The sequence below is a fragment of the Micromys minutus genome (assembly GCF_963924665.1).
Source record: "Micromys minutus genome assembly, chromosome: 3".
Lineage (NCBI taxonomy): Eukaryota > Metazoa > Chordata > Mammalia > Rodentia > Muridae > Micromys > Micromys minutus.
This window is the reverse complement of record NC_137972.1, coordinates 11,873,630-11,881,978: the sequence shown is the minus strand read 5'-3', so window position 1 is coordinate 11,881,978 and position 8,349 is coordinate 11,873,630. Positions and strand designations below refer to the sequence as shown.

The following is an 8,349-nucleotide window of genomic DNA, read 5'->3' as shown; positions in this document are numbered from 1 at the left end:
GCGGGTTTGTTTTTGAATCTGCGGTGGCGGCGAGTGGAGCGCACGGCTGAGACGGCAGCGTCCGGGACGGCTGCGCGGGACGGCTGCGTAGGAAGGAACTCGGGTCCCAGGCCCTCACCTCTCGCCCCCGAAGGTATATGCGAGTGCCAGGGGCTGTTCTAACCACAGTCGGCGAAATGACTATTGTATTTCAGAAGAGCCAAGACCGCATTATGGCGGCTGCGGGAGTTGAGTGTGCGCCTGCGCGGTTGCGAAGCTGCGGGCAGGGCTGCATGGGAGCACGTGATCGCTTGGGGTCGGGCTCTAGCTGCAGTTGAGCAGCTGGCCGGGCGGTGGCTGCGCAAGCGCAATATTCATTTTCAAGAGCTAATGTTCTTGTTGGACGCCATTTGGGTTCTAGATTTAATTTTTCTCATTCTCGAGGGGGTTTCGTCTCGTGCCTCTTCTTCGCACATTTTCCCACGAAAACGTTTCTTTCGTGTCTTAAACCTATCCGCACCTTAAAATCCTTCTTTTCTCTGATGGTCTCACCGGTGCAGACCTGATTTTTTTTTTTTTTGTGTGCAAGTTGCCTCTTGTGGTTCTCGATTATAATTTCGCGTGTACTTAGGCATTTCTGGATTCGCGTTCCATTTAGGGAGATACGATCAGCACCTAGTGGCGTTCTCAGGGGAAGTGCATTTAATTCAGCTGCACTTTTGTAAATACATTTTTAACCCTATTTTTGCCAGATCGCTTTTGGAAGTGCAGTGTTTACAAAATAGAAACTTAGAAAATAGGAACGATTTTATTTTTGAATTGTTATATTTCAGAGGACAAGAAAAGAATGCACAAGTTAGGTTGAAATCTTAGTTTTCTCGGGTATTTTATCTTTCTTTTTTTAAAAGAAATATTTCATCCAAAGTCAATGAAGTTGAAGTCCTGAACAATTTGTCAAGCACTTGCATCTTTCATGTTTTTAGTTTTACTAATTCTTCAATTAGATGAATATTAAAATGATGTATAAGCTATTATACCGGATACCATTTTTTGATCAAGAATTTTACAAATAATTCCAAGAAATATTGAGGCCTTTATGCATTAAAGGAATCAATTAGACATTTTTTTTTGAGTTTTTAAAAAAATATGTGAACTGTAGTATATGTGTATATTTTTAAGTATTTAAATATTTTTTAGCTGTATGTGTTCTGGTTTTAGTTTCTTAAAGTAACTGGCTTTGCTCCTGATCGAAGTTGTGATGCCACTAAGTTTCAGTTGTGTTTAGCACAATTGGGTCAATATACGTATAATTTAATATCATTTCTTATTCTGACACTTGCTTCCTTACCTGTCTAGAAGTGTGTAAACGGTTTCATAAACAGCATCTTCCATTTGTGTGTACAGTCACCTTTTTGGTTGGTTATGTAACTCAGGTTTGAATTAATCTGTTGTCAAATTAAGTATTGTTTCATATAATGTCGATTGGTTTGGGGTATCTCTTATTACCTGAAACAAACACTACTAAAAAATCATAGGATGGAAGTGAAGGGAGCAGATTGGGCTGATATCTCTACGTTTTCAATGTGGCATGGAATGGAAGGATGGAGACGATCTTGTCTTTTCTCCCCCTGTGGCAAGCAGGTCAAAATCTGATGTAAGGAGATTCCTGAGCCTCCGTTGTCTTGCAAGCGGAGTGAAGGCAGCTCTGCCTTTTTGAGACTTTGGTTCTTCCCATGTTTGTACTCCTAGTACCTGGGCTGATGAATTTAAACGTACACTTTTGTTTGAATGCGTGGGTGATTGTTAATTCAATGAGTTAACGTTGAAGATCGTAAGAGCCCCTGGAAAACTATATAACATGCAATTTCAAGATCGGTGGCACAGTTGGCAAGTGTAATTTTAGGGTTACTAAAATTAATGAATTGTCTAAAAGTCAATGGTTGATTCTTTAGTATTTCAGAAACAAGTACTAAAAGTTTGAAATTTTAGTTTGGTTATAATTGAATGAAGCTTTGATATACAAACACATACTAGGTTACTCAAAGTATGAACAATTACTGAAGTTATTTAAAAATATAGTAGTTTTGTAAATTTTAAACATGTAGGTTAGAAAAATTAGGCTGGAATGACTTAAGTCATAAAATTTTATTTTTTAAAAATTACTTCTTTTTTGTGCTGTTTGAATATTTTACGCTTATACATTATGAAGATTTAGTATTAAGTTAATAATCCTAACTACTCTGGTGATCTTTGTGACTTCACTTTTGTTGTGGTATATCAGTCTATAAATATCACTAGATGCATGCATGCTTGTTTGCTTGTTTGTTTATGGTTTTCAAGGCAAAGTTTCTCTGCCCTGGCTTTCCTGGAACTCACTGTACATCAGGCTGGCCTTGATCAGCCTGCCTCTGCCTCTCAAGTGCTGGGATGAAAGTCATGCAACCGTCCATCACTGCCTAACTTATATTTTAATTAAATTTCTGCATTTTTCCTTTTTGGTTGTGGTGTGGGTCAAAATCCAGGGCCTCAGGCATGCTAAGCACGTACTGTTGTGCCCAACTATACTCCCCAGGACAATGGAATGTGTGCTCTTTTAACTTAGATGTTATATCTATCTAACCATTTTGGTATCCTAAAATGGTTTTTTAACAATTACATAATAATGTATTATTAAAATCTTAATTATCTGATATTTTCAGTAATAGTAACCAATGTCTTTCTTTCTTCATTTATTGAGACAGTGTGTCCTGTAGCTCAGGCCAGACTAGAACTTGCTGTATTGAAGCAGAGCTCCCTGGTTCTGCTGGGCTTAAGTGCCTGGCTCCAATAAGGTTTTAATTGCCGGAAGGTTCTTTGTATTGGATGAGTGCACTATGACTTCCTGATATTTCTGTTCTCCCCTCCTCCCCACAGCTTCTCAGATGTAGCTCAGGCTGGCCTAGGCCCTAAGGCTGTTCTTGACTCTGTATCCTGAGTGCTGGTTACTGGGATTGTCAAGCTAGCTTGTTGCTTAGTTTTCTAGTAGAAATTTTGTTAAGATAAATACGTGGTGAACACAGGTTGTCATCTATAATAATAGCTGTTTAAAATTAGTGTTTCTGTGTGGGGCAGTTGTAGCACACAACACAGAAATCCTGTCTCGGGAAAAAAATAAAAATGAATGAATGTTTAAAAAAAAATCAGTGTTTTTAAGGGCTTTGACAGAACAGTAATTTGCAAAATAGAAGAATGTAGAGATTTTAAATTTTGTTTGCTTTGTTTTTGTTTTTCCAGGGTCATTTCTCACACTGCCATCAATTAAGTAGTAAAGTTGATTCCCCACCCCCCCAACTGAACTGTTTACAGGGGTTTGTGGGGTGGGTGTGTGTGTGTGTGTGTGTGTGTGTGTGTGTGTGTGTTCTATTATGGATGTTACTGTTCCTTTTTGCTTGTCAGCAACAGCTGTGCCAACTTATATTTATTGTTGCTGTTACTAGTTTTTTTTCCCCTAACCTTTCAAATTACTTTTGGATTTATGTCTTGAGAATTTTCATTTTTCTATTTAGTTGAAATACCTTGTTTGTTTAATATAAGTAAGGGTTTCACTGTGCAGCCCTGGCTGTCCTGGAACTCACTATGTTGACTAGACTGTCCTGGAATTTACGGGAATCCGCCTGCCTCTGCCTCCCTAAGTGCTGGAATTAAAGGCCTGTGCAACCAAAGATGGCGGCACTGCCTTTTTATTTATGATTTATTCCAGAGCTTCTCCATAGACAAAGTATTAGCTGTTGTGAGATGAATTTTTCCATTTAATTTTCTTCTAGGACTTCATTATTATGTTTGTGTGTCTGATGTGTGAGCATGTACTTGTGTGTTTATGTATATGTATGCTCTTCCTTGGCTTCTGTGTGGACTTTAGAGTATACGCTCAGGTAACTGTTCTGGTTTCTTCATTTGTGCCAGGATACCCTAATTGCTTTGTTCACCAGCCTTGGTGATCTAGGAGCTTCTGGGCGTTCAGTCTTTCTGTGAGAGCCCTTGGATTACTACGGGCACTTAACATTGCCAAATCTGCTTATGGGCCTTGAACTCAGGTCCTTTAATTTTTCCCGACAGTGTTTCTCTGTGTAACACTACTGGCTGTTTGTAGACCAGGCTGGCCTTGAACTCACAGGTATCCATCTGCCTCTGCTTTCCCTAAAACTGGGATTAAAGGTATACATCATCACTGCCAGCCTAGGTTTTCTTTCATTGACTTAAAATTGATAAATTGTGTGTGTGTGTGTGTGTGTGTGTGTGTGTGTGTGTGTGTACATACGTACACAGATACAGGAGTATTTACCTCCTTGCAGAGTGATGTCTTACATTTGTCTAAGGAGCTCGCCAGTCAGACTAGCCGATCTGGCTGGTAAACCCTGGGTGTCATGGGCCCCCCAGTACAGAGATGACTAGCACAACCACCACCCTCATCTACCTTTTCTGTAGGTCCCAGAGTTGAACAAAGGTCCTCATAGTTACAAGATGTTGTAGGGCCGTACACTACATTAAATAGTAGATGAGTGCTCTTACAATGCCGCTCTCTACTGTTTAATTGAAATACCCAAGGCTTGGTTCCACCGTTGTGTTAGCTAACTCATGGTTTTGCAGTAAATATTAACTTCTTTTGTTTAAATCAGAATAATAGTCTTTGTTTAAAGTTATATACAGCAAATTTAAATTTGAGGAATTTTTAAATTATATACTTTTAGACTCCTAAAATGTACTGTTTTTAGGAAATGTTGGGGAAACTTAGGATTCTTATGATAAGATATCATTTTACTGTTTTCTAAGTGTTGATAGTTAGAGGGATAAATTATGAGAGAGCATAAGGCTATGTTTTTTTTTTTTTAACCATATTGATAGAAAGCTTGACTAGAAGCTGGAAAGTAGGTTTCAAAAGAAAGTATTTTACAGTATTTGAAACCATGATTATTTTTTTGATTGGAATTTTGAAAAATTATTTACTCAGTGTTTGGCCAGGATAGACCAAATTTATTGCATAGTAAATATAAAAGTAATTTTATCTGGGAGCATTAAATTGTTATACTTTTCCTATTTTCTTTACATTTGTTATTTTATTAATTTTTTATGTTGATTGCAGTGACATGCTAATTTTGTTTTGTGTTCTGCTGGCCTTAAACACCCAGAGCTCCTCCTGGCTTTTTGCCTTGCAAGCTCTGGGTTCAAAGGCGTGCGCCACCGCATCCAACTCAAGCTATATGATTTCTTACTAGTGGCATACTTCCATTTGTAAATCATTTTTATATTGAAAGGCGTCTGGGTTTTTTGCCCAGATACTTACTGAACTTGTAGAAGCATGAAATGAAGAAAGGAAATAATGAGAACTCAAATAGTGAAATCTTCCTGGCTTTGTGAAAATGAGCCTAGGAAATAGATATCAGTAGATACTGGTATTTTATCCTGCCTTTGGGTCTTTTTAAAGCAAATTTACTTAGAAAAGTGTAGTCATTTTGATTTTTTAATGTTACCTTTGACCTTGGTTGAGAGTTTTTGAGCTTCTAGTGTATTACATATAACTTGTTTCCTTACCCTGGGACAGAAGCGCCTCCCCCCCCCCCCCCAGAGAAGGACTTTGATGAGGAGGAAGGCATGAAGCTTGACATCTTGTACAGGGGAGTCACACTTTAAGGGTTAGAAACGAGAATTTGTCATTTTCTTTTCTTTTTCCTTCCCCCCATTTGTTTTGTTTTCTTTTCGTTTTTTTCCTTTCTTCCTTCTTTGGGATCCCAGGCCTGTTCCTTCGTTTTCTGTCCTCTCTTTGTTTTGTTGCTGTTTTGTTTTGCAGACAGTCTTACCAGGTAACCCTGGCTGGCCTGAAACTTACTTCAGGCTGGCTTCAGAGTCCCAGAGCCATTCTTTCTGCCTCCTGAAGGCTGATTAAAGAACAGACTTTAAGACAAGGTCATGGTCTATAGCTCCGTGTGGATACGAGGTCATCACCCTCAGGCCTTGTCTTCTGCTTGTGCTCAACTTAGATCCTCAAGTCCAGCTCTGTAGAACATGACCGAGGAAAGATGGGATGGCACAAGTAATTGCTGTATATCATGTCTGTGTACTTTTCTCCCTTCCTACCGGATTTAAGGGATTTAAAAGTTGGAAAGTGGCAGGAGTGTAGCTGAGTCGGCAGAATGCTTGCTCAATGTGCGTGAAGTCTTGGATTTGCTCCCCAGCAGTGCACAAGACTTGGCATGATCGCGACCACCTGTAGCCGCAGCACTCTGGAGGTAAAAACAGCAGATACATTTCAGGTATAGTTGGGATAACATGAGACTCAAAAAATATTCAAAGATGGATCAAGTAAATGAAAGACAAAAAGTACAAAGGCAGAGAACTTTCTAAACAAGTTAGAACACAGTAAGGAGCTGTTGTAGTTTGTGTTAGGATCTTGGCAACTACTTGGTGTGTCTGCAGTTTTTCTTTCTTTGGTTTTTTTATGTTAATTATTTTTGCATTGTATTAAACCCAAGGCCTCATACATGCTAGGCAAGTAGTCTAATACTGAGCTCTATTGCTATTCTTCCTTTCCCTGAATGGAGTAACATCTGTGTGACGCAGTAATATGGAGAGATGGCGTAGTGGTTAGAGAATGTGGGTTACTAACACCTACATTAGGAGGTTTACAATCGCTTGTAGCTAGCTTTAGGGTATTGGTGGCCTCCTGCGCTCACATCCATGTACATGCATACAAGTGTGTGCACGCTCTCCCTCCCCCTCTCGGTCTGTCTCCCCCTCACCCCTTTCTCAGATCTGTGTAAAGACTTACGCTTGGTAACCTAGGTTTTATCCCTAGAATTCACTTAAAGTTGGAAGGAGTTAACTGACTCCAAGTTGTTATCTGACTTACACATGTGTACTGTGGCATTTACTCCACACAGAATAGCAATTTAAAAATCTTTATGGACAGTCCTCTGGACTATACAGATAGAATTTAAATGTTTTGAAAAATAATTTAGAAAAATTAGTTTGATAATGTATGCATAAGGAATTTATACATTTAGAAAATTTAATTTTTCTTTTTTTGTGTGTGTGTGAATCTGTTTTTGGGACCATCTAAAAACTAAACAAGCCACATGCTGGTCATTAGATTTACAATGAATCTCTTCATGATGAGAAAGAAAAATCAGCTTTTTTTCTATTAGTAATTCTATCTGCTGTTCCAGAAAGTATATTATCATTGAAGATGACTATGTTCACTAGTATGTCACTAACATAAGCCTCTTACTGAAAACACAAACTGACTTACAAAAAGAAAGAGACGGTCTTTGAGATACCCCAGTGGATAAAGCTGACTGCCAAAGTGGAAGAAAAGAATTGACTCCTGCAGATTGTCCTCTGACCTCCACACATAACCTGTAACATGGGCTAGATTCTGCTTCCCACCCAAATGAAAAGAGAGAAAGAAAGAGACATTTCTTCAGTTTTCAGTTTAATCATTTTGAACACTATTTCTACAGAATTAGTCTTAAAATGTTTCTGATAACTTAGCTTATTATCTATAAGGTCTTTTTGAATACGTTTATCAACTTTAAGTAGTGCTTTCACAAAGTTGTCTGCTTTGTATTAATATTAACATGAAAATCCTGACCTAGTCCCTTGATACAGATGTTAATTCATGAGAGTAATGACTACTTTATGTCACAAGTCTTTCTGGCCTCTCTTGTATAACTTTTGTTCAATATTACAGAGTTTTTTTTTTTTTTTTTTTTTTTTTTTTGTAGGACCCTTGTTTCCCAGATGCCACATATTTTGATTGACTTAGTCTCTGAGGAGGGGGAAACTATATAGTATGCAGTAAATTGTATATTTTATCTTTAGAACATATGAAATACTTTTGTATTTTGAAGATTATCTATGTAAAAAATATTCAGTATTTTAATATTTGAGTGATAATTTGGCTGGGTATAGAACTTTAGGTTGAAGCCATTTTCCTTTGTTTTGCAATGGAAGATTGTACACCAGGAAGCAAGTGCTCACTAGTATTGTATACTGGAAACTTTTCTTAGATAATTTCATTGGTGATGTTTTCTGTCATTTGGCAATTCCATTTTGAGTTTTTCTGTAGATACTCCATTTTTATATTTATATGTGTCTTTTGCTGAAGCAGTTTTCTTCAAGTTCATCAGTTTATTTTAATTGAGTTTTTCGTTTCTTTTCTCTCTCTCTCTCTCTCTCTCTCTCTCTCTCTCTCTCTCTCTCTCTCTCTCTCTCTCTCTTCTGAGTCAGGATTGTCTGAGTGACCCTGGCTGTTGTGGAACTCTGTAGGCAGGGCTGTCCTAGAACTCATCTGCTTACCTCTGCCTCCCTGCTTGATGGGATTAAAGTCATGCAGCA

At 38.3% G+C, this 8,349-nt stretch overlaps 1 protein-coding gene across 2 annotated transcripts in view; it reads left to right on the top strand.

Annotated features, from left to right (window-relative positions):
* The window catches only part of ATF7IP (activating transcription factor 7 interacting protein), an 80,106-nt gene continuing 71,757 nt past the window's right edge, over positions 1-8,349 (top strand). For both annotated transcript variants that reach the window (XM_080913984.1, XM_080913982.1), the window contains exon 1: positions 1-133. The gene's annotated coding sequence lies outside the window, so the exon portion shown is untranslated. The remainder of the gene's footprint in view (positions 134-8,349) is intronic.